The 26927-nt window shown below is 44.7% G+C and overlaps 1 long non-coding RNA gene across 3 annotated transcripts in view; it reads left to right on the plus strand.

The window, feature by feature from the left end:
* The window catches only part of LOC146798582 (uncharacterized), a 277424-nt gene extending 264958 nt beyond the window's left edge, over positions 1–12466 (plus strand). For 2 of the 3 annotated variants that reach the window (XR_014969187.1, XR_014969185.1), the window contains 2 exons: positions 4882–4947; positions 12355–12466. This is a non-coding gene — a long non-coding RNA (uncharacterized LOC146798582). Of the gene's footprint in view, positions 1–4881; positions 4948–11916; positions 11947–12354 lie in introns of all 3 variants that reach the window. The other variant, XR_014969186.1, reaches the window with a different exon arrangement.
* Positions 12467–26927: the final 14461 nt, after the last annotated feature.

Genomic DNA, 26927 nt, shown 5'->3' on the forward strand with positions numbered 1-26927 from the left:
CTATAAAGAAAACGAGGGAAGCGGAAGGTACCACAGACTGTATACTTTACAGACATTGTGCATGTTCTATGTTTCTTCATGTCTACTTGTTTAGTTTTGTGTGTTTTTGTTTTGTTTTTATATGACAAAAATCTCAATAAAATCTTATTGAAGTTTTTAAAAAAAAGATGAGAAGAAGAGAGGTGGTAGTCTTAGAATGGGACAATAATGAACGTCCGTCGTAGCTACATCACACAACACTGGTTTCTTAACAGCACATCAGGAAAATTGGCCCCTTCATGTTTTCAGTTCAGTGCTATTAAAAACCAAGTACCCACTCTATCGCTCTTCCATCCTCCAAAGGGGGCACATGTTTCAAACATAATATCATAATACATCAGTCACCCCATTAGTATCTGATACATATTCCATAAGAGATGGTTATTTAAGTTGCAAACAGCAGGCAGGCGGATCAAAAGCAAGAAGGATAATTAATTTTGCTAAATAAGAAAGACCCTAATGCGTGTTGGGTGGATTCCGAACTGCCACCAGTTGTATTGATCGGTGCTCGACGACCTCTACTTTTCTACTGTGATCTATCAAGCTTGGGAATTGGAGAAAAAAAATCATACATTTATTACATATCATTTGGAGTTATAGAGATATCAAGTAAGAGTGTAAATAGATTTGTTAATCCTCAGATCCATCGGAGTGAACCTTTGAGAGAGTGACTCCAGGCTATAAAAAATAAGGACCATCCAGTTAATTTTATAAGTACAGCGTTCACTTTTTGCAGTAACCAACATTTCTATAAACCAGTCTGAATGAGTTGGCACAGAGTTTTCCAAAGTTTCAGAATGCAAGGTTTTGCACAACCCAATGCTGTAGTAAACCAGCTCACCCTATGAGTGCCCGCACCAGGCAATAAGCATACACTGCACAATTATTAAGGAGACCTTGATCTGGAAATGAAACCCGCAAGACTGTCTCGTCATGGACCAGATCTATGCCAGTAACACATCAATGCATGGCAATGGCATAGTAAATGTCCTATGCTGCACTCTATTCGGTGACATCAACAGCAGCAATTGGTGCTAAGATTGGAAGACTTGAGTCTATATAGTGTCCAGTGCCATTTATGTAACATCATAAAATACCTGTATTTTAATCGCGCTTTTCTGAGCCCTTTATTATGAAAAGTCGTAAGGGCAGAACAATCTTTATTGGACAATTGAACGGAAAGTTTTTCTTGCCAACACGACCGGAGTACAGCTGCGGTGGTTGTTGAGAAAAGGGAATCAAGCTTGGAGACGCCCAGCACGGCCCGCGACAAGAAAATCCAGCCACCCAGGAGAAAAGTTCCCTGCTGGCAGTAAGGAGGAGCAGCCCCCTATTACAAGCCTTAGCCGCTCCGATCAAAAACATGGCGGAAGCACTTCCTAAACAAATTTGATGACTCAGTGCAAGATTTATTAGCCCTTCAAGGAAGACACTCCCATTAACAGGGTACCGTCCAGGTCCATCCGAAGATGGCGATTTGACCATTTTTTGACCACTGTGTCCCTCCATGAACATCATCGCCCTGAGGAAGACCTTCCACTTAACTCGCCCTATAGGTCCAGAAGGTCGAAACACGTTGGCACATTATAAGGGAGGCCAAGAGCTGACACCGTTAAAGATTCGGACTTTATAAGGCACTATAAACCAATGTACAGATAAATGGTACTAGGTTCATGAAAAGAGTTGGCCCTTCTCTGACCTCTGTAGGACCTCCTCTACTATTAAGAATATATGAGGACAAAGTATTAATAGGTCCCAGAATGTAAATAAGGTGGACACCTGTATATTGCAAACACACTATGTACAGTTCATGTTTGTATGTCATGTTTTTGCTTTGTATTTCACTTATTTTTTTGTCATTTTTGGTTTATGTCTTGATATTTGTAAAAGTCATTGGTCTTGTGTAGATATTCTTGTCATGGTTTGCTACACGTATATATGTTTTCACACACTTATAATCATCCCTGTTTTCACTGCAAAAAAACTGAAAATAAGTTTTGTATTTGAAAAATTCTTGCAAATTGATCAAAATGATATTGATATAATGTTTCGAGCATAATACCTGGCTCTTGTGTAGTAAATGGATGAACAGATGGGTGGTGGATTAAAATAAAGAAAGTAAAACACGGGAAACCTTAGTTTTATTACAAAATAATTTTGATTCATGCTTATACATTAATTGTACTGACAGACGGAAAGCGTTACAGCTCCGTCTGTATGAAATTATTTTGAATCTATGGTCTAGGAGGTATTTTTTCCCAGATACGTTTTACAGATTCCAGCCTCCATAACCCGCAATAGAATTGATCCCCTTTTTGGAGACACGCCAGGCAATAAGCATACACTGCACAGTTATCAAGGAGACCTTGACCAGATCTATGACCAGTAACACATCAATGCATGGCAATGGCATAGTAAATGCCTTATATTGCACTCTATCCGGTGACATCAACAACAGCACTTGGTGCTAAGATTGGAAGACTTGAGTCTATATAGTGTCCAGTGCCATTTATGTAACATCATAAAATACCTGTATTTTAATCGCGCCTTTCTGAGTCCTTTATTATGAAAAGTTGTGAGGGCAGAACAATCTTTATTGGACAATTGAACTGAAAGTTCTTCTTGCCAAAACGACCCGAGTACAGCTGCGGTGGTTGTTGAGAAAAGGGAATCAACCGTTATCGTTGTGCCATACAGACTAGACACATTTCTTCTGAATTGTCCCCATATTCATAAATATATGCGAATGGGAGGAGATTTGCAAAGAGATTGTTGCTGAGTCTCACGTTTATTTTATACAGTGTGGTAATTGTTTGTATTTCCACCATCAAGAGATGTTTAGGCCATATTCACAATTTATTTTCCAGAAGTATATCAAATTGTCATCCTTCAAAAGGTCCCTGATAATGGTTATTCCTCTTCTCCGCCATTCCTCTAACTTAATGTTGAGCCCCATCAACATCTTTTCTTTTTTCCATATAAGTGCTTTGCTATATGTATTCCTTAAGTTGTTTGTGGGCAGTGCACCAGGCCTGTTTAGTAGAATGATTGATGGGGCTGTATCCATCATCAGGTTCTGTGTACCTACTGTACACAAACGACAGCAGTTTTCTCTCATTGCAAACTTATCCAGGTTTATCAACACATCAGCATCTGCCTCAAGAGAAAGGCTGGTTCATGGGCATCAGACCCAATTGGGGGGACACAGAGCAGAGATGGGCCCCAATTGTGATGCTTATGGGCATTTGCTTTTAGTGTCTGAATTGAATCCTAGCATGGCTTTGCAAACTGGGACACGAACAACCATTTTGGTTCTTGACTCTCAAGGTAGGCTCAAAGCCCAAGGCTTGTCATGAAGGTAGTGCAGAGGGCAAGAGTTGAGATCTCAACAGTTAGTGAACAGGCAAACTAAGACATTTACAAAAACCAGTGGGCTGGTATCAGCATATGATCAAGCCATTGACTGAAGTGGGGACCTGCAAAAACAAACCAATGGCTCAAGGGGGATATCCCAAAGCACATCTCGGGATATCCCAAAGCACATCTCTGCAAATTATATAATGAACGTTGTGTGTGGTGTTGACATGACCTCTGGCAGTCATCTAAAGATATCGTTAGCATACATAACAAGTTTTTTTCTAATTCTTTCTACAACTTGTATTCTAGTTATTTTCTGATAAGCGAACGGAGAAATGTTTGTTTGTAGAGGCAGCTTCTCCAAAGGAGCAGGGCTCCCAATCCACCCTCATAATGTATACAGCATCATTTTACATATGTATAGTAACAGGACTAGGGTAATCTCTGCCCCCATGGGACCCGGAAAATAACCCACCATGAGGGACGGCAAAACTCCCATTAAGGATTCATTTCTCAGCTACTTAACTGAAAATAAATATATATTTGGATGCGTGAGAGTTTCCTTTCAGGGATATCATTATGCACACCTTTATTATGACTGGGGTAGAGTTGTCATTTCTGGTCAGACCATCGCTAAGTAATATTTGTATAAGATTTACCTTATGCCTACGTGACTGTAGAAAACGTACTCCACTACCACAAGTTTCACCCCCTCCCACAAGGTTAGGATTGGAACTGTGCTTCTGTAAAGCAGCAGAAACTTTAAACATGCCAATTTCATAGTGGAATACTCTACTAAAACAGTTTCTATTTATTTAAGGCTGAAAAGGAATGATTCTGAGTAAAATAAGGTGCCACAATAATGCCGCAAAACTTAAATTTTTATGCCGCAACATTTGTAAATCTATGCCGCAATATCCTGGGGGGGTCTGCCTATCTGTACCAATTACTAGGTTTAACAATGCACTGTAGAAATTGACAATATCAACTGCTTAATTTGGGATTTTTCATGGTGGCATAACCCTTAGACCCTGCCCCCTACATTCCATACTTACCCACTTCCCTCCTCCCTGTTTCTCCCCCCTTTGATACAGACTTTGTTATCGTGTTGTACTGTTTATAAGTTAAATGCCAATAGCATTATAAAATAAATAAAAAAACAATGTAAGTAGGTCTAATAAGAGCAGAGTCATCCTCAGATTCCTTAAACATATCAGCAAAGGAATTGTATATGAGGAGTAATCCATGCTGATAGCTTCACTCTTTCTCAACTTCTCTTGTGCAGTAAGGGAACCCACTAAATTGTTATCCATGCAGATATTGAGAAATAACATGAATAGGGGGACTGCATTCAACAACAGTCCCAATTCTGAAATGCTCCTGCAAAGGGTTTTCCAGGAGTCCTTTACGAACTTGAAAAAAAAGGGGTGGTGAAAAATGCTTTTAATTTGCAATATCATTGCTTACGATACCTTTCTCTTTCAGATACATGCTGGGAGGTTGTCCAAATTATGACATTTGTCTTGATCAGCATTGGCGAAATAGTCGTTGGTAAGAAAAAAAATAAGCTGAACTCTGGCATATTCTTGATCTCTTTCTGATTCACTTCTCTCTCAAGTATACTTTTTCATCATTCCTTTCCTAACTCAGTCCATTTGGGGCTGCTGAGCTAACTTTCAGTGCTCCTTGTTTCTTCATTCAGAACGACCCATCTCTCTCCTGCTTTCCCTTCAAATATCTCCTATCTCCATTTTGCACATTTCATCTTTGGTGCATAACACCCCTTGTTCCTCTCTTCTAGGTGTATTGCTCTGCCCCTCTTCTCATGTACATGTTCTCTATTTTAATGCCACAGTTAATTGAGTATATCAATAAAACAGTCATTATAGATCGGCTAAAGCAAGAAGAACCAGTCTTATTCTCCTGTAAAAGGTTTGCTCATGCAAGAGAAGAAGAAACTTCTCCAGAATCCATTTGGTGCAATCTCAGGGTGCATACATTACAAGCTGGCAAGGTGCCTCAGTGGATTAATTGTTCTCTGTTGACATCTGCAATTTGCAGGTTTGAGTTTGTTGCATTCCGGAAAATCTTGCTTTGCTCCCCAAGCTACTGTAAATGAGTACCATAAATTGTGTGACCTAACACCCCCTATTTCTGATACTCACTTCTGACTGCAGGTTCCTAACCTGTTAAATAGCCCCGTGCTCCAGAATGGATCTGAAAAATTTCCATAGCTCATTGGCACCGGTAGGGGAGCACTGGCTCTTCTCAAAGCTGGAAGCAGTGTCACTGGAATCCTAAAGCGCCCACCGACCTTAGTTCCTATTTTCCTATGCCTTTTGATGCAGATCTGGAGCTCCCATCTCTTAAGAGATTTCCTAAGAGGCTCTCCTCACAGAAATGTTGCTAAAAACACAATGCGGGTTTAGGTAATATGTCAAGTCCTAAGAGATCAAGTTTTAAACCTTTTTTAACCTTTAACCTTTGAAAAGCAATTGTCTATAACTGATCCTCACGAGGAGTGTGTGTAATGATTGGCACTAGCCATGATCCCCACTCTTGCTCACAGTGCCACATTATGATGCTCATGCCACAAAAGAACAAGAAGCCAAGTTGTTTATGACCAAGGCCTAGGATGATCTGCAATCCTGTTGTCACTTTTGTTCCAGGACTTGGTCCCGCTCCAGGTCTTACTGTTCACCCTCCTTCAAGTTGTACTGGGAGAAAAGATGACAAAAGAAAAAGAAGCACTCTTGAACCCGAGGTAAGCCACCACATCCACACGAGGCCCAAACATCAGAGCCAGAATTGGTGGGAGTTCTCTGTCGGCGCAGCACCCAACTCCAGAACACCTGGCTCCTCTGGGTCTGCAGCCATTTTCCACTGCCTCGACGCCGGCTTACTGCGAGTTTCTGGTGTTGATCCCACTTCTTTTCTGCAGACTATCTGGGACATATTTCAACAATCATCCATTCCTCTCTGGGGCAACTTCTGGCCTGAAGAGACCATGTTGAGCTGCTCTTGGTTTACAACCTGCTGGTGTATCTTCCACGGCCCAGATCCAAACATGCCTCACCCGGGACCTTCTGATATCACCCTACTTCTGAACTCTCACCGATGATTCTGTGATCACCACTTGAACCAACTCTGTTAGCTTCATTGGCGCTGCCTCTTCCACTCACTTTGGTACCTGATCCTCCAGCTGCCCCAGTGAAAACTCAACATTCCAGGCGGGGCGCTCAAAGACTTATTGAAGAGAGCTTTTAGACTGGCTCAGAATTATAACAGGCCTATATCCAGAGGACTGATTCGGATCCAGTCCTTGTGGGAGATAACCATCTTACTTATAAAAATGATGGTGCAGATGTCATGCATTTTTTCCACCCCACTGCCCAAACTGTGTATGTGGCAGATCTCTTGCTGCTCCAGAACGCTAGTGGATTGGACAAGTACTTCTAGAGTTATTTCTGCCAATTGTGAAATCTTAATCAAATATACTGACCAAAGTCCTCCAATCAGCAACTTTTTCAGCAGAACCACTCCTACCTTCCATTGAGGTTTTCTTGAGCCCTATTGGAGGGGCCTGGTCCAAACAAACATCAACTTCTGCCTTTAAAAGGGCTTGAGCTCAGGGATACTGGCATGCTTAAGAGGATCAGTCATTCCTATTGCGTCATCCCTCCCCTGAGAGTCTGGTGGTGCAAACATCATCTTATGGGAAACAAAACCGAACACATCCACTGGACAGAGTCAAAAATGCTTGAGGCCCTTGGAAAGAAGACCTCTGCTGGAAGCTTGGCCTTAAGATCCGTGGATATTGCATGTCTTTTGCCCAGTACATGTATACGTTGTGGGTAATGGAGGCCCAGGTGTCACCTAATTTACAGGTTCACCTGCAAGATAATTTCTCAGAAGTTTTCAACAATAGCCAGGACTCCTGGTGACCCATAATAAAAGCTGTAGTACAAAGAGAACGGGTTTTACACAAAAGGAAGATGTGACGCTCAGAAGGTCAACGTAACTATGTCTATGATTCTGGAAGAATTATTTTAGTATGGTGCTGAACTGGGAAGGGGAAACCCTAATAACCCCTTAATTTGCGCAGGGAAACCCTACCACATAGGATAAACCAAAAAACCAGTGCACACATACAGTATTATAACAGGCAAAGTCAATGCATAGAAAACAAATTGAGCAAAATCCAACAGGGATATCTTAATCTTAGTCTTCTTTAATATGTTGTTTAACAGAGCAGCCAGCCGACACGTGTTTCATCAGAGAGACAATGGTCTCTGAATCTTCAGGGCTGGGAATGAAACAAAATGCAACCTAAATCTAAATGGACACCCACCCTACTGGGGGGCAATACAATAGATATGTTTTATAAACGTGTTCTGCAAGATCTTAATTCTCATGACTGCAAGAAAATCCCTACCAAGAGATTCTATAATGATAATCTAGCAGCAGGAGAACGTCATGCCCTTAGAACTTTAAGCAATGACCAGGACATACTAATCAGAGAAGCTGATAAGGGAGGGAACGTAGTTGTTATGAATAAGGTAGACTACAACCAAGAGATCATGTGCCAACTTAACGATGATACGTGCTACAAACTAATCAACCATAATCCCATGGGACCATTGTGCACCCTTATCAACAAACACCTTACAGAATGGCACTCCAAAGGCCTTCTGGATGACGATGAGTATGTATATTTGAAAGTCTTTAGACCCACTTACCCTGTTCTGTACACTTTGCCCAAAATTCATAAGCATTTGCCTTTTCCTCCGGGTAGACCCATAGTGTCAGGCATTGGTGGACCTACAGAAAAACTCTCAGAGTATGTAGACATCTTTTTAGGTTCCCTTGTACGCAATTTGGCTTCCTATGTCCAGGTCTCGAAACATATACTTAGTCTTCTGACAGATGTCCATTGGCAGCCAGGAATGATCCTGGCTACCCTTGACGTGGTATCCCTTTATACCAATATACAACCTGAACTGGGCATACAGGCAGTAACACGTTTTTTTAACAATAGGCCGGCTGCACAGTGGTTGCACAATGAAATGCTAATCACTATGATGTACCTCATTCTTCATAATAACTTATTTTCGTTCGAAAGCAATTGGTACAAGCAAATAAGGGGTGTAGCGATGGGATCAAAATGTTCCCCTTCATTTGCTAACCTGTTCATGGGCTGCCTTGAAAATGATTGGATTTGGGGTACCAATGGGGCTGCATGGGTTGATCACATCATCTTTTGGGGCAGGTATATTGACGACTGCCTTTTGTTGTGGTCTGGCACCCAATTAGAGTTGGACCGATTTAGCACATACCTCAACACTAATGTTTATGGAATGCAATTCACTATGGAATCCAGCTATACCACCATTAGTTTTCTTGACATTGAACTGTACATCAGGGATGATAGACTTAACAGCCGTCTTTTTCGCAAGAGTACAACTTGCAATTCTGTGTTACACGCGGATAGCTACAATCCCATACATCAAATTAGATCTATTCCATATGGGGAATTTATCAGAGCCAGACGTAACTGTAGTGAAGAACCTGAATTTCTAAATTGCATCAAGGATATGAAAACTAGATTCAGCACTAGGGTGTACTCGCCTGACTACCTCAAAAGAGCTAAAAATCTTATCTTGAAAATAAAAAGAGAGGAGACATTATTGACTAGATGTAAATCTGACAACAAAGATCAAAGAGTCCGTTTAATTACGGATTACAATGACCTCAGCCATACTCTCAGAAGGAGTCTCAGCAAACATTGGGGCATTCTTTTGGCGGATAGCTCCCTGTCCGGTTTCATCACCAATCGGCCTCAGATTACTTTCAAACGTGGAAGGACACTACAAACCAGACTCAGTCCCACAGTTCCCAAAGCCAGTAAAACACAAACTTGGCTTACACCACACACTAGGGGTTTCCACAAATGTGAGTGTTGTGGGGTTTGTAAGTGGGGCAAACATAACGTTAGAACTTTCAACAGTTTCAACAACAAACAGTATGTTATAAGATCTAACATTAACTGCAATACCAGGTTTGTCTTCTACATAATTGAATGCACCTGTGGGAAACAGTATGTGGGCAGTACTGTTAGGCCACTGAAAGAGAGAATTGGAGAACATGCTAGGGCATTGCATCAGCAAGATGCTAGATATCCGGTAGGGATTCATGCTGCATCATGCACCACACAGGGCCCCCACAAGACTTTTGCTTTCTTTGGAATTGAGATCATAGACCCCAACCCACGAGGTGGTAATAGGGAGTTACATCTGAGACGGACTGAAGCCTTGTAGATCACGCGATTACATACGGTCGAACATGGGCTCAACTGAGATTCTGAGATGCAATATTTTTTGGGAGACTAACGTACTGATAACAGCATCAGTGTATCATTTAATAGGTTATTACATCTTACCTTTTAATCTATGCCAAATGTCACTTACATTTCACTTCTGAACCTGTGAAATATGTGCTCATATGTTTATTTTCCACAAGAATCTGTTGTTAAGTCTGTGGTATGATTTTCTGCACTACAAATGTTTTCTAGTACCCCTTATACTCTAGTAGCAACATTTGTTATTGTTGGCATAAATGACAAATCTCAATGATCTTTGTGGCACTGCAGGCATTGTTGTGCATTCCCCCTGTCATGTTTTTGACTTTTAATATAATCTTGTTCTGTGCAAATAGGAATCACACGATTATACATTATTGTTAAATTTTAGCTTTTGTGCAATTAACTCACGATCTTGATTTCTGTAAAATCCATGTGTTTTGTGCATATTCGATATGGTTATACCCTCTGCTATTTTCTTTTCTTTGCATCTGTTTCTCAATCTGTGCGGTTTTCTTATCTTTTGAACAGTCTTTTCTCCCCTTGTTTACTTTTTTCTGGCTCTATTGACGGGCTGTTTTTAGACTTAATTTTGTCTATTCTACTCCTACGTGTTACATGCATGCCACATATTTGCCTATTTTGATGCGGACACTGGCGGTTGAAATCTTTAGCATTTTAAACGCTTATTCTTGGTATCTATCTCATTTCAGATATTTAATTGGGATCTATGTAGTATTAGTATCTTAGACCTTGTTCCGATTGATAATCTCAATTGCTCATACTTACCGTTTCACCTTTTATACTTCTCTGGCGTTTCGCACTAGCCAAATATATATATTTTTTTCATCTTTTTGAAATGTTATTTCTGATGCGGCTTAGACACTATGTGCTTCTGACTTTTTTTTAGTATGCCTTGATCTTCTTGTGTTTGCTTGTTGCTCTAACCATTATGGTTTTACCCTGTTTTGAGTATCCCCTTTTTTTGTGATATTGGCTTCTGTTGGTGTTAATTACCTTATTTGTTTTCTGCCGCCCATGTATGGGCTTTCGTATTGTAACGCTGCACTCGTAGCTCTCGCAATGTTTATCCTCTTCTATTTCGATTGCTCAGCTCACTAGTCATTCGGACTCGGTCTAGTTCTTTTTTCCTGGAAGTGTTTATTAACACTTCCGGGCTGTGGCGGCCTCACTCCAGGATTGCAGGGGAGCCGCCAGGACGTTGGATTCCGCTTTTATCTGAATAAGCTTTTTGACTTTTCTGTCCTTTTACGTCTTGACTTACCTTTTTTCCTGTAGGCTGAGCCCTTTTTTGGTGCGTTATCGTGATTTCTTTTGATGTTCTTTTTTTCGGCCCTTAGGTGGGTCCCATAGACACAACACACGTGTCTGATACTGATGGACTCTGCCACTTCCTAACTAATTTGTGTAAGTCTATCTGCACTCGAATGTTTATCTACCTTTGGTGTGCGATATATCCCTATTTACTTTGTACTCCCCTCTCCCTTTTTTCTCTTCTCTGCATGTTCTTTTTTATATTAGGACCTAAATACATGAGAGAATTTTGTCCCTTTTTCAATTGTACTGGCGTGATTACATTCAGCAACGTTTATGGCTTTTTAAGGTGAGGACAATTAATTTTACTTGCACTCCCATTACGAGTCATCGTTTCCTGGTATTATAGGTATATTGTCGTGACTTATTTATGTTACAGATGATTATTTTTCATCTTCACAGACCGCTGTTGTTATCTTGATTATTCTTCCCGGTTACTGACTATAGAGTTGCCATCGTGGAGTTATCGTTACTTCTGCGGTGAGATAGCGTCCTTGCTCCCTCCTTTTATTGTTTAGTGCTCTCAGGTTTTTGGATTACCTTTTAGTTTAATTATTTTTTCAACGCTTTTTTCTCTTTCACTTTTCCCACAGTCCCTTACTTTTGTGGTTTTCACTCATCTGTTTCCATTGTTACGCAGCACAGCTTTCTTAGCAATGACCAAAGCCCCACCGGGTTGGAATTATCACCGGTGTTGGGGTAAGGATTTGCGGTGTTAATTACATTTTGATCACACTCAATCTATAGTGTGTCTATATGTCCCCATATGGACATGGGACTTTAGTGATTCTCTTGTTTTTTCTTTTTTCTTCTATTTTATTCTCCAGATCATACGGTGTGTGATTTAGAGTTAACAGGTATTTAGATGATGCATTTCTGATGAGCGCCTCTTTTTTAACCTGACAGGCTTTTTATTCTGTGCGTGTGTCTTTCACGGGTTGTCTTTACTTTTTGCTACTCTAGCTCGGTTGGTGGTGGGCCTCCTTCTCCTTTTGAACAAATCTCTTACTTCAGATAGACGTTTCTGGTGTATGTTATGAGACACTGTTCCTTTGAATTTTGCCATTTGACATATAATTGTAGATCCATTTTTATGTACAACATAATGAACAGCATTTTGGTTAATCCCCACACTTTATGGTTTTGGGTTTCCTTTTTTTCCTTTTTTTCATTTGGTCTTCACTTGTGATGGGTGTTGTTGTGATATGGGTTTGTTTTTTCAATTGTTGACTGTGCTCTCAGGTTGCATTTTGTTTCATTCCCAGCCCTGAAGGTTCAGAGACCATTGTCTCTCTGATGAAACACGTGTCGTCTGGCTGCTCTGTTAAACAACATATTAAAGAAGACTAAGATTAAGATATCCCCGTTGGATTTTGCTCAATTTGTTTTTTATGCATTGACTTTGCCTGTTATAATACTGTATGTATTCACTGGTTTTTTGGTTTATCCATAATAAAAGCTGGTTTAGAGAAAGCAGACTTGGTCACCAGAGCCGTATTGAGACAATGCAGATCCCACAACAGATAAATCCTCTGATCAGTCAATACAGTTACAGTGGAAAAAGTTGAAGCCATCAGTGAGAGCATCTCTCATAAACCTCTTCATCTTTATCCCCTACACCTCCTGGGAAGTCCCTTTATCTTGTCCTTGGAGGAGAAGGGATCTCCCTAATCCTACCACCCTAGAAAGGCTGAACATTGGACGAGTGGATCCTTCAGGTGGTAGAAGAGGGCTATTCCCTGCACTTTGAGGGGCCGGTCCACATTCCCCCAGCTGTCCTCCCGCTTTGCAGGATATTTGTGCATTCATCAGCAGGAAATGTCAGTCCTGTTGCAGAAAGGAACTGGGGAGCTGATGCTGGAGCAAGAAATTGGGAAAGGGTGCTACTCTCTGTACGTCCTGTGTTCCAAGAAGGACAGCGGTCTCGAAAGCCTCATTGCTTCTCTGCAGCTCCCAGCTGTTGATATACCAAATCGTAGTTGTATTATCCATCAAGATCTGGACACACTGATTGAACGAAAGTGAGGAAAGCCTTGAGCACCTACTGAATCTCCCTCAGCTGAAGTAGATTGATGTGAAACATTTTCTCTTCAGGAGGCCAAAGGCCTCTGATCTCTAGCTTCTCCAGAAAAGCACTATTCCCAAGGGTGGATGTATCTGTCACCACCGTGGCCACAGCTGGCGAAGGACTGAAGTACATCCTCCTGTGACAGGTGCTCCTCCACTGCTTTTTAGCTGCCACAGTAAGCAGGCGACAGGATCCTTTCTGTTTGTCATCATTCAACTAAGTCAGTCTATTCTGCGAATAGAAAAGGTTTTTTGCATGGTGTATGGAGCAGAATGTGGACCCTCTAAAAGTCTTTCTTTCTGATACCCTTCGATTTGCGCACTTGTCAGCAAATCAAGGCTGTGGAGTGGGCACTGTTAGGGGTTATATGGCAACATTACCATCTTTCCCCTGCCTTAGAAATCAGCCATCTCTGTTTAAATCACCGATATTAATTAGCTTTCTAAAAGGATTAACATTTCCCCCCTCACATGTTTTGTCATACCTCATTGGTATCTAAATGTAGTGTTGTCCTTTTTAATGGGGCTCCTTTTGAGCCTTTCTAGTTACGTACCTTGACCTGTAAGACTGTCTTTCTGACTGAAATAGTTTTCCTGAGATGCCTCAGTGAGTTGCAAGCCCTGAGGGTACCTGCACCATTCACATTCTTGTTCCCAGACAAGCTGGTTCTTCGTACAAGAGCTGCTTTTCTTCTCAAGGTGGCATCTCCTTTCCATGTGGGACAGGCCATAACTTTCTACCTTCTACCCTCAACCTCATCCCACCAAAGAAAGAAGAGACTGCATTGATTCGATCCCTGATGTGCTGTCAATTACAGAGCAGATGGTCATCTCTTTGTGGGCTATACTGTTTGTAAGAAAGGGAAAGTTGTATGAAAGATGACGTTATCCCATTGGGTAATGCTTTGCGTTAAGATCGGTTTTTCCCAAAGCTAAGTAAGAACTACCAAAAGGTCTACGGCTTCTACCTCTGCCCTGTCCAGGGATTTACTTTGTGCTGACATCTGTTGAGAAGAGACATGGGCTTCTCTTCACACCGTCACCAAGCATTATTGCCAGGATTCAAAGTTTAGAAGGGATGTCCATATTGTATGTTTAGTGCTGAAATGTTTATTGGTTTCACCAATCCTTCACACCCTCTGTCCAGGGGAAGTACTGCTTTTGAATCTGTTCAATAGGTGAGGAGCCTGCAGATAAGTGTCTATGAGAAGAAGTTGTTTCTAAACTTCAGGAAAAATCATTCTGGTGTATACTCTGTCTACAGATTTCTCACCAACCTTACCCTCCTCGTTTTGAAAGATGATTAAATATAGCTGTAGATAATAATAATAATAAGTTGGCAAGTTACATATCTCTACACTGTGTTCAGTTGATGTTAATGCTTGTCTAAGCCTGGAAAACCACAGAAAAAAGGAAAAGAGAACTGGTGTTAGCGTACCGGGATGGACGCTTTAAAAATAAATGTATAACATTATTTACAATACTATTTAACATAAAAATATTTGTAGTAACTTTTTCCAAGTTTAATAAACTTTTTTTACTTTTCTCTGTACTTTATGCCCGAATCTTTCTATGGTAGGATATAGGTTAAAAAATATATGCAACTTTGAGAAAGTTACTAAGATATTTTATGTTACATATTACTGTAAATTATTTTATATATTTATTTAAAATGTAAAACTCATGTTTTTTTACATGTTTTGATGAGGCCAAACCCCCCTGCCTAGCACTTAAAAGAGAGTAGAGCTACTGCGCTCTTCCTTAGTCCTTCAATGCCCACAAAGCAGCCTCCTCAAAAATGTGGCCCCATTTGCAGCATCGCTAAGGGCTTTGCCTTCAAGGCCCACCACCTCAACAACAGGCATCCTAGTCCTTTTGGTTCAGGGTATGGGATAAGGCAGACAATGTCCAGGCCTGCAGGGACAACCAACTTCTCAGTCCCCAGCCCTCTGGCAACAGCCTGTAAGGCATTTTAGTCTGTACTTAACAGCACACGACCACCCAGTGGAAAGCAGGATCACTAATTTTCTCCATGGGTGGCAAGCCATAACCTCTGACAGGTGGGTCCTGTCATAGTCCAACGGAGCTACACCCTATTCCTTTACGCCCGCATCCTATTCCACCCACATCAGAGCAGTTTTCAGAGAAACGTTTGTCCATTTTGCGGCAGGGAGTTGCTCTCATTTGGAGAAAAAAGCCATAGAGAGCGTCCCAGCCTCAGCGATTTGAACTGGATGTTAGTCCAGTTATTTCCTAGTGCTGAAAAAGTGTGGCATCCTTCGCCCTATTTTAGATTTTCGACCACTTAACTTCTTCCTGTGGAAGGACAAATTCAAGATGCTTACTGTGAGAAAGTGCCATCTTTCTTGCATGGTATGCCCCCACTTTTTGCTGAATGTACTTTGACTGAGTGTGCCCTGGTCTCCTGCCAATCAGGTGCCCAGGGCCTATGGTCCTTCCCTAAAACAAACTAAACCCAAATTGGCAAACCCTGGCCACATGTCAGCCCCTGGTAAATGGTACCCTAGGTACCCAGGGCCTTGTGACCAGGGAAGGCCTCTAAGGGCTGCAGCACTCATTGTGCCACCCTTAGAGGCCCTGTACCCTTACACACACACACTTTCTTTGCAGGCTGAGTGTTTGGGTGCAAGACAAAAACAAAGTCGACATGACACACATCCCTGTGTGCCATGCCCATCACCTACACTGCCATGGCCTACATCAGCCACCCCTCTAGCTGGGTGCCTTATGCCAATGGTGTGGGCACAGGAGCAGGAGCCCTGTGCCCCTACCGTACCCAGGTCCATTCCTGAGCACTGTAAGTGCAGTGCTGCCATTTAAGAGTACATGGTGCTGAGAGCTCGTCAAACACGAGCTCCACATGACCATAATGGCAACACTGAAGACTGAGAAGTTTGGTATCAAACTTCTCAGCACATTAAACCCACACTGATGCCAGTGTGGGATTTAATGTACCAAGCACCCCAGAGGGCATCTTAGAGATGCCCCCTTAAATCTAACCTACAATCCACGTCTGCTCTGAGGCTGCCTAGGCTGCCACACAGCAGACATGTTGCTGGACCCCTGGGTGGGAGAGCCCCTGCTCTCCTGGGCCTGCAACAATGCACATCCTGGGCGAGGTGCTAAATCTCCTCCCCCAGGATGGGCAGGGGAAAGCTTCAAAGGCATGCCGCCTCTGTGAGCTTCCCCAGGCCACTGTAACCCCCCACTCTGGCGGGAAGCTTTGGCCGGAAGCCCCAAATAAGGACAGGGGATGTGCCAGCCTGCCAACCCCACCCCTTAGGTGGGGGAGGCGAGGTGAAGCACATCTCCGGGCTCTCGCCATCTTGAAGATGGGAAGCCCTACCCTATCAGGACTAGGCTACTGCCCCCTCCCACAGGAGAGAGGCAGGATAGGGGGTGTACCCACCCTAGGACAGGGCCCCATTGGTCCCTGCCCTTCACCTACCTGTAACGCCCCTAAATCTAGTATTTAGGGGCACCCTGAACCTTCCATCCCCAGATTCCAGATTCCAAACTACAAAGAAGAGCAAGAAGAAAGAAGACCTGCCCTGCAGCTACTAAGAAGAGGAAGACAGCCAACTTCTTTGGCCCCAGCCCTACCGGCCTGTCGACCCTCGAACCTGCTCCAACCCAGCATCTCTTGTGGCCAGCAACCTCACCAACCCCGGAGGACCTGGCTACCTTTTGGCTCTAAGCCCCTGGGACTCCCATGAGTAGAGGCTCTACTCAAAACCTACCTCTAATCCCTGGCAGCAGCCCGGAACCGCGAACCCAGCACACTCTGCACCAGCCAAGCCTGGCCAATGCCGGAGTGAACAAAGACCACGAGGACGACCCCACGGCGACTGTGACCCCGAGTCCGGCACCCAAGGACCTCACTCGACACTCCTGAAGAAGCCTGCAGCCTCAGAACAAGGTGCCCCCCTACTGCGATCAACAGAGGGTAAGATTTCCCGACATCAAAAGGCACCCCTGCACGCGGCGCCCCGCGGCCCCCTGTTCCCAATCCCGGGGTACCTACCTATCCTCCAACTACCCAACTTACCTCTCGAAGTGGTGGTGGCACCTGAAGAATCCTCGTCCCCGAGCTTGCAGTCTTTTTCTAAACCGGAGATTTCCCATTGAAATCAATTGAGCGCCCGAAGGCTCAAAAGCACCCTGCACCCAGCCGCCCGAGTGGCCCTGGCAGTGCAACCTCTACACCTACCTACTTCCCCACTTGCCCTGAGTAAGTGACCAGGAGCCCAGCTCCCACAGCCGCGTGGCTTGCCAGGCAGCAGCCACCAACCAAGGCCCCCCTATCCCTCATAGGATAACATTGGGCCTAACTCTCTCTGCACCCGGCCGCCCTAGAGTCGCTGAGGGTGAACCAACTGTACCTACCTGACCCTGGGGGACCCCTGAGTCTATGCCCAGAACCTCAACTCTGCCAGTCGAGTACTTACCCTTAAACCGATAACTCTATTTTCCTCATAGGGTAACATTGACTGGCTTTTTCCTGAAATTTCTTCTAAGTGTGGACTTTTCAAATCTTAAAATATTCACCAAAAATCAGCCGAGTAACGAAAACGAAATGACTCATCTGCTCTTAGGTGAGCTCCCAGTGCTGGATCTTGGTGCCCAGCACTGACTCTGAAAAATACTTACAACTGTACTTACCCGTAACCCAATTTTCTTCCATAGGAAATCATTGACTGTTTTTCTGTGAAATTTCTTCTGTCAATATCTGCAATCTTTAAATATTCTTTAAAAATCGTAAAATATCTGAAAACGTAATTACTTACCTGTTTTGGATAAAGGTCCCAGTACCGAGTCTAGGCACCCAGTACTGGATTACAAAAGTAACGAGAACATACTGTACCTGCAACTTGAATTTTCTTCCATAGGGAATCATTGACTGTTTTCTCTGAAATATTTTCTAAGTGTCAACTTTTAAAATAGCTAAATATTGTTTAAAAATCATCACAGTAATTAAGTAGACTGTCATCACTTGATTCTAAGTACTGACCCAGGACTGAATCTAGGATCCAGTCCTGGAATTCCAAAAGTAATCCTAAAAGTAATCTGTTGCAAATAACTTGAAATATCCATTGAACTCAATGCATTGTTGTGTTTAAAATAGAGTTGCCTATTGCAACCACTTGTAACTGTTTACAAAAGTCAATTGCATATTGCAAAAGTATTTATATAAAACATCTCATTCTGAGAAAGTATATTTTAAATGCAATTGTTGGTTCTAAAATAAAACAAGCATATTTTTTATATATAAACCATTGGCCTAGAGTTCAGTTATTGAGTGTGTGAGACCATTTGCTGACTGAGTGTGTACAACAAATGCTTTACACTGTCCTCTGATACTGCCTTACTGCTCGACCAAGCTACCACTTTAGAGTGTAAGGTTAAATCTAACTTTAGCCTCTGTCAAACCCTTGGGGACTGTGGACTCTGTACACCCTGTACCTATTAAGGAACAGTATATACAGAGCCACTTTCTCACATTGGTGGATCAGCGGTGGGATACAAACTTGCATTTGTTGGACTACTTGGTTACCATCTGATCACACGACAGAACTCTTAAAATTGCCTTTAGAATTCTGATTGGTCTTTTCCAAAATTACTAAAAGTCTTGCTAGGGCCTTGCTTAAGTCCCATTAGAATTTTAGAAAAATAAAAGTCACTATAGTCAGGGTAGAGGATTAGAACTGTCAGGTTAGAATGACTTAAACAAACCCAACTGTTAGTGACAATAATAACATGGACCTAGTGGAGGAGCTCGACCTCACACCTTACTTACACTTGTCTTGCAAGTAATTGAGGTCCCTATGCAAACTTAAAAATGTACCAATGGGCCTGCATCCAACCAAACTAGGGCTCCAGGAGCTCTTGGCTGAGTATGCTAAGGACCACCCATCTGAACATGGTGATGGCCAGTCAGATGAGGAAGGGGAAGCAGAGGAGGTTGACAACAACCCCCCATACTATCCCCTAGGGAGGAGAGGGCACCCATACCCTTCAATCCAAGAATTAGCATCTGGGCACCTAGAGATTACACAGGTGACTCTGGTACCAGAGAGAACACTGGGGGGCCCACCAGTGAAGAGGACAGCCTTATGAGGCTGGCCAGAAGACTAGAGCTAGAGTCCAGGCTCCTGGCTCTAGAAAAAGAAAGGAGAAAGATGGGTTTAGCACCCATCAATGGTGGCAGCAATAATAAAAATAAGGATAGGGAGGAAACTTCTGACCTTAAAATCCCCAAAGGGATTGTCCCTAAATTTGAGGAAGGTGATAATATCACCAAATGGTTCACAGCCTTTGAGAGGACTTGTGATATCAGAAAAGTAAAGAAACCTCTCTGGGGGGGGCACTCCTGTGGGAACTGTTCTCTGGTAACTGCAGAGTCAGGCTTTTGACCCTCTCTGGGCCAGAAGCAGGATCTATGACCTCATGAAGAAAGCTCTGATTGAGGGATTTGGATTCACCACTGAGGAGTATAGAATTAGGTTCAGGGGGGCTCACAAAACCCAGACCCAGTCCTGGACTGATTTTGTAGACTTCTCAGTGAAGACACTGGATGGTTGGTTAGCTGGACATGGTGTGCAGGATTTTACTGGATTGTACAATGTATTCACGAAGGAACATATATTAAGTAACTGCACAAATGAAAAGTTGCATAAGCATTTGGTAGACCTAGGTCTAATTTCTCCCCAAGAATTGGGAAAGAAGGCAGACCACTGGGTCAAGGCTAGGGTGACAAGGACAGCCACTGGGGGTGACCAAAAGAAAGTGGTCACAAAACCTCCCCAGGGGAAAGGTGGTGAGAATCCCCAAGATAAAAAGTCTGAGTCTTCCAAAGGGCCCCAAAAACCTGTTCAGGTGGGTGGGACCCAAACTACTCCCTATGTACCTCAACCCTATAGGGGAAGAACTATGATCCCTTAAAGGCCTGGTGTAATAACTGTAAGAAGTCAGGACACCTAACTGTATCTTGCCCCCACAACAAAGCCCCTAAGGCACCCAGTACAGCTACTCCTGGGGCAGCAAGTACACAAATGGGATCAGAGGTGTACCCTGAGCAAATCTGGGAACACACTGAAGCAAGTCTAGTCTCCTTGGGAGAAGTGGAGTTTGCCACTGTAGCTGTGTGGCCCCCCAACTTAAAGAAATACTTACAGTACCTCTGGGTGAATGGAACTAGGGTAGAAGCTTTGAGGGATACAGGTGCCAGTGTCACTATGGTGAAAGACACACTGGTTTCCCCTGAGCAATACTTGATTGGGAAGTCTTACCCAGTCACCAACGCTGACAGTGTCACCATTAGTCATGCCATGGTGACATTAGGCTGGGGGGGGGGGGGGGTTACTGGCCTGAAACAGGTAGTGGTCTCTCCAAAGTTGCCAGCTGCATGTCTGCTTGGAAATGATCTGGAAACCTCAGCCTGGGCTGAGGTTGAGCTAAAGGCCCATGCAGCCATGCTGGGCATCCCTGAATTGGTGTGTGTGCAAACCAGAGCAAAGAGCAAGAGGAAGGGTGAAAAAGTAGGTCTGGAGCCTGAAATATTGGCCCAACCAACCAAGAGAAAAGGTAAGAAGACTGGGGAACCAGCTTCTACACAGCAAAACATTCAGGACCCCTCTCCACAGGGAGAGGATTTGGATACCCCTGAGGGAACTGAGTCCATGGTTGAACTCTTGGGCCCAGGGGGCCCTCTAGGGAAGAGCAGTGCCCGGGGCAGCGAGACTGTCCCACTCTTGAAAGCCTGAGGCAGCAAGCTGTTTCAGAAGCAAGGGGAGATGTCAGTGGTACCCACAGAGCTTATTGGGAAGAGGGATTACTGTATGCTGAGGCAAGAAACCCCACTCCTGGAGCCACCAGGAGGGTGGTGGTGCCACAGAAGTACAGGGAGTTCCTCCTAACTTTGGCTCATGACATCCCCCTAGCTGGACATCTGGGGCAATCCAAAACTTGGTAAAGGCTAGTGAGTCACTTTTACTGGCCCCAGATGCACCAAAAGGTGAAGGAGTTTGTCAGCTCCTGTGTTACCTGTCAAGCCAGTGGCAAGACAGGTGGCCACCCAAAGGCCCCCCTCATCCCACTACCAGTGGTGGGGGTCCCCTTTGAAAGGGTAGGAGTGGAGATTGTGGGTCCACTTGAACCTCCCACAGCCTCAGGGAACACATTTATTCTAGTGGTAGTGGATCATGCCACTAGGTACCCTGAAGCAATTCCACTTAGGTCTACTACAGCTCCTGCAGTAGCCAAGGCCCTCCTGGGTGTCTTCACCAGGGTAGGGTTTCCTAAGGAGGTGGTTTCAGACAGAGGTTCCAACTTCATTTCTGCTTACCTAACACACATGTGGAAGGAGTGTGGAGTGCAGTACAAGTTTACTACACCCTACCACCCACAAACCAATGGCCTTGTTGAGAGATTCAACAAGACATTGAAAGGTATGATCATGGGTCTCTCTGAAAAACTCAAAAGGAGATGGGATGTCCTGTTACCATACCTGCTTTTCACTTACAGGGAGGTACCACAGAAGAGAGTAGGTTTCTCACCCTTCGAACTTCCGTTTGGTCATCCTGTAAGGGGACCACTTTGTCTTGTAAAACAGGGCTGGGAGAGGCCTCTTCAAGAGCCCAAACAAGACATAGTGGACTATGTGCTTGGCCTAAGGTCCAGAATGGCTGAGTACATGGAAAACGCATCCAAGAACCTTGAGGCCAGCCAGGAGCTCCAGAAGCACTGGTATGACCAAAAAGCTGCACTGGTTGAATTTCAACCTGGGCAACAGGTGTGGGTTTTGGAGCCAGTGGCACCAAGGGCTCTCCAAGATAAATGGAGTGGCCCTTACCCTATCCTAGAAAGAAAGAGTGAGGTCACCTATCTAGTTGACCTGGGAACTAGCAGGACACCCAAGAGGGTCATCCATGTGAACCGCCTCAAGCTCTACAATGATAGGGCTGACATCACCATGCTGATGGTGACTGATGAGGAGCAGGAAGCAGAGAGTGAACCTCTCCCTGACCTCCTCTCCTACAGCCCTAAAGATGGGTCAGTAGATGGTGTGATCTTCTCAGACACCCTCTCTGCCCAACAGCAGACTGACTGCAAGCAAGTCTTGCAACAGTATGCTAGCCTCTTTTCCCTGACCCCTGGTCTGACAAACTGGTGTACCCATGATGTGGACACTGATGACAGTGCACCTGTCAAAAACAAAATCTATCGACAGTCAGACCAAGTCAAGGAGAGCATCAAAGCTGAGGTCAGCAAGATGCTGGAGTTAGGGGTCATTGAACCCTCTGAGAGCCCCTGGGCCAGCCCAGTGGTTCTGGTCCCCAAACCTCATCAACAAGGTGAAAAGAGAGAGATGAGGTTCTGTGTGGACTATAGAGGGCTCAACTCTGTCACCAAGACAGATGCTCACCCTATCCCAAGAGCAGATGAGCTGATAGATAAATTAGGGGCTGCCCAATTCCTCAGTACCTTTGACTTAACTGCAGGGTACTGGCAGATTGGCATGGCCCCAGGAGCAAAAGAAAAGACAGCATTCTCCACCCCTGATGGGCATTATCAGTTTACTGTGATGCCCTTTGGGTTAAAGAATGCCCCAGCCACTTTACAGAGGCTGGTGAACCATGTCCTGGCTGGGCTGGAGTCCTTTAGTGCAGCTTATCTTGATATTATTGCTGTCTTTAGCTCCACCTGGCAGGATCACCTGATCCACCTTAGAAAAGTTTTAGAGGCTCTGCAAAATGCAGGTCTCACTATCAAGGCATCCAAATGCAGATAGGGCAGGGCACTGTGGTGTACTTGGGCCTCCTTGTAGGTGGAGGCCAGGTACAGCCCATACAACCCAAGATTCAGGCCATCATGGACTGGGTAGCTCCAACAACCCAGACCCAAGTCAGGGCATTCCTTGGATTGACTGGGTACTACAGGAGGTTTGTGAAGGGGTATGGGTCCATTGTGACCCCCCTCACAGAACGCACCTCCAAGAAGATGCCCAAGAAGGTTAACTGGACAGTTAGTTGCCAAAAGGCTTTTGACACCCTAAAAGAAGCAATGTGCTCAGCACCAATTATAAAAGCTCCAGATTATGCCAAGCAGTTCATAGTGCAGACTGATGCCTCTGAGCTAGGGATAGGAGCGGTCCTATCCCAGACCAATGATGAAGGCCAAGACCAACCTGTTGCTTTTATAAGCAGGAGGCTACTCCCCAGAGAGCAGCGTTGGAGTGCCATTGAGAGGGAGGCCTTTGCTGTGGTTTGGTCCCTGAAGAAGTTGAGGCCATACTTGTTTGGTACTCATTTCCTGGATCAAACTGACCACAGACCTCTCAGATGGCTAATGCAGATGAAAGGGGAAAATCCAAAACTACTAAGGTGGTCCATCTCTCTACAGGGAATGGACTTTGAAGTGGAACACAGACCAGGGACTGCCCATGCCAATGCAGATGGACTTTCCTGGTTCTTCCACTTCACTTAGACAATGAAGACTCCATAGGGCAAGGTTAGTTTCATCACCTTTCGTTTTGGGGGGGGGGGGTGTTGTGTGAGAAAGTGCCATCTTTCTTGCATGGTATGCCCCCACTTTTTGCTGAATGTACTTTGACTGAGTGTGCCCTGGACTCCTGCCAATCAGTTGCCCAGGACCTATGGTCCTTCCCTAAAACAAACAAAACCCAAATTGGCAAACCCTGGCCACATGTCAGCCCCTGGTAATTAGTACCCTAGGTACCCGGGGCCTTGTGACCAGGGAAGGCCTCTAAGGGCTGCAGCACTCATTGTGCCACCCTTAGAGGCCCTGTACCCTTACACACACACACACTGCCTTTGCAGGCTGAGTGTTTGGGTGCAAGACAAAAACAAAGTCGGCATGACACACATGCCTGTGTGCCATGCCCATCACCTACACTGCCATGGCATACATCAGCCACCCCTCTAGCTGGGTGCCTTATGCCAATGGTGTGGGCACAGGAGCCCTGTGCCCCTACCGTACCCAGGTCCATTCCTAAGCACTGTAAGTGCAGTGCTGCCATTTAAGAGTACATGATGCTGAGAGCTCGTCAAACACAAACTCCACAGCACCATAATGGCAACACTGAAGACTGAGAAGTTTGGTATCAAACTTCTCAGCACATTAAACCCACACTGATGCCAGTGTGGGATTTAATGTACCAAGCACCCCAGAGGGCATCTTAGAGATGCCCCCTTAAACCTAACCTACAATCCACGTCTGCTCTGAGGCTGCCTAGGCTGCCACACAGCAGACATGTTGCTGGACCCCTGGGTGGGAGAGCCCCTGCTCTCCTGGGCCTGCAACAATGCACATCCTGGGCAAGGTGCTAAATCTCCTCCCCCAGGATGGGCAGGGGGAAGCTTCAAAGGCATGCCGCCTCTGTGAGCTTCCCCAGGCCACTGTAACCCCCCACCCTGGTGGGAAGCTTTGGCCGGAAACCCCAAATAAAGACAGGGGATGTGCCAGCCTGCCAACCCCACCCCTCAGGTGGGGGAGGCGAGGTGAAGCACATCTCCGGGCTCTCACCATCTTGAAGATGGGAAGCCCTACCCTATCAGGACTAGGCTACTGCCCCCCTCCCACAGGAGAGAGGCAGGATAGGGGGTGTACCCACCCCAGGACAGGGCACTATTGGTCCCTGCCCTTCACCTACCTGTAACGCCCCTAAATCTAGTATTTAGGGGCACCCTGAACCTTCCTTCCCCAGATTCCAAACTACAAAGAAGAGCAAGAAGAAAGAAGACCTGCCCTGCAGCTGCTAAGAAGAGGAAGACACCAACTGCTTTGGCCCCAGCCCTACCGGCCTGTCGACCCTCGAACCTGCTCCTGCTCCAACCCGGCATCTCTTGTGGCCAGCAACCTCACCAACTCCGGAGGACCTGGCTACCTTTTGGCTCTAAGCCCCTGGGACTCCCATGAGTAGAGGCTCTACTCAAAACCTACCTCTAATCCATGGCAGCAGCCCGGCACCGCGAACCCAGCACACTCTGCACCAGCCAAGCCTGGCCAGTGCCGGAGTGAACAAAGACCACGAGGACGACCCCACGGCGACTGTGACCCCGAGTCCGGCACCCAAGGACCTCACTCGACTCTCCTGAAGAAGCCTGCAGCCTCAGAACAAGGTGCCCCCCCTACCGCGATCAACAGAGGGTAAGATTTCCCGACACCAAAAGGCACCCCTGCACGCGGCGCCCCGCGGCCCCCTGTGCCCAATCCCGGGGTACCTGCCTATCCTCCAACTACCCAACTTACCTCTCGAAGTGGTGGTGGCACCTGAAGAATCCTCGTCCCCGAGCTTGCAGTCTTTTTCTAAACCGGAGATTTCCCATTGAAATCAATTGAGCGCCCGAAGGCTCAAAAGCACCCTGCACCCAGCCGCCCGAGTGGCCCTGGCAGTGCAAACTCTACACCTACCTACTTCCCCACTTGCCCTGAGTAAGTGACAAGGAGCCCAGCTCCCACAGCCGCGTGGCTTGCCAGTCAGCAGCCACCAACCAAGGCCCCCCTATCCCTCATAGGATAACATTGGGCCTAACTCTCTCTGCACCCAGCCGCCCTAGAGTCGCTGAGGCTGAACCAACTGTACCTACCTGACCCTGGGGGACCCCTGAGTCTATGCCCAGAACCTCAACTCTGCCAGTCGAGTACTTACCCTTAAACCGATAACTCTATTTTCCTCATAGGGTAACATTGACTGGCTTTTTCCTGAAATTTCTTCTAAGTGTGGACTTTTCAAATCTTAAAATATTCACCAAAAATCAGCCGAGTAACGAAAACGAAATGACTCACCTGCTCTTAGGTGAGCTCCCAGTGCTGGATCTTGGTGCCCACCACTGACTCTGAAAAATACTTACAACTGTACTTACCCGTAACCCAATTTTCTTCCATAGGAAATCATTGACTGTTTTTCTGTGAAATTTCTTCTGTCAATTTCTGCAATCTTTAAATATTCTTTAAAAATCGTAAAATATCTGAAAACGTAATTACTTACCTGTTTTGGATAAAGGTCCCAGTACTGAGTCTAGGCACCCAGTACTGGATTACAAAAGTAACGAGAACATACTGTACCTGCAACTTGAATTTTCTTCCATAGGGAATCATTGACTGTTTTCTCTGAAATATTTTCTAAGTGTCAACTTTTAAAATAGCTAAATATTGTTTAAAAATCATCACAGTAATTAAGTAGACTGTCATCACTTGATTCTAAGTACTGACCCAGGACTGAATCTAGGATCCAGTCCTGGAATTCCAAAAGTAATCCTAAAAGTAATCTGTTGCAAATAACTTGAAATATCCATTGAACTCAATGCATTGTTGTGTTTAAAATAGAGTTGCCTATTGCAACCACTTGTAACTGTTTACAAAAGTCAATTGCATATTGCAAAAGTATTTATATAAAACATCTCATTCTGAGAAAGTATATTTTAAATGCAATTGTTGGTTCTAAAAGAAAACAAGCATATATTTTTTATATATAAACCATTGGCCTAGAGTTCAGTTATTGAGTGTGTGAGACCATTTGCTGACGGAGTGTGTACAACAAATGCTTTACACTGTCCTCTGATACTGCCTTACTGCTCGACCAAGCTACCACTTTAGAGAGTAAGGTTATATCTAACTTTAGCCTCTGTCAAACCCTTGGGGACTGTGGACTCTGTACACCCTGTACCTATTAAGGAACAGTATATACAGAGCCAGTTTCTCACACTTACCCTGGCCCAAGTAATATCTG

Source organism: Triturus cristatus, chromosome 9, assembly GCF_964204655.1.
Source record: "Triturus cristatus chromosome 9, aTriCri1.1, whole genome shotgun sequence".
Taxonomy (NCBI): Eukaryota; Metazoa; Chordata; class Amphibia; order Caudata; family Salamandridae; genus Triturus; species Triturus cristatus.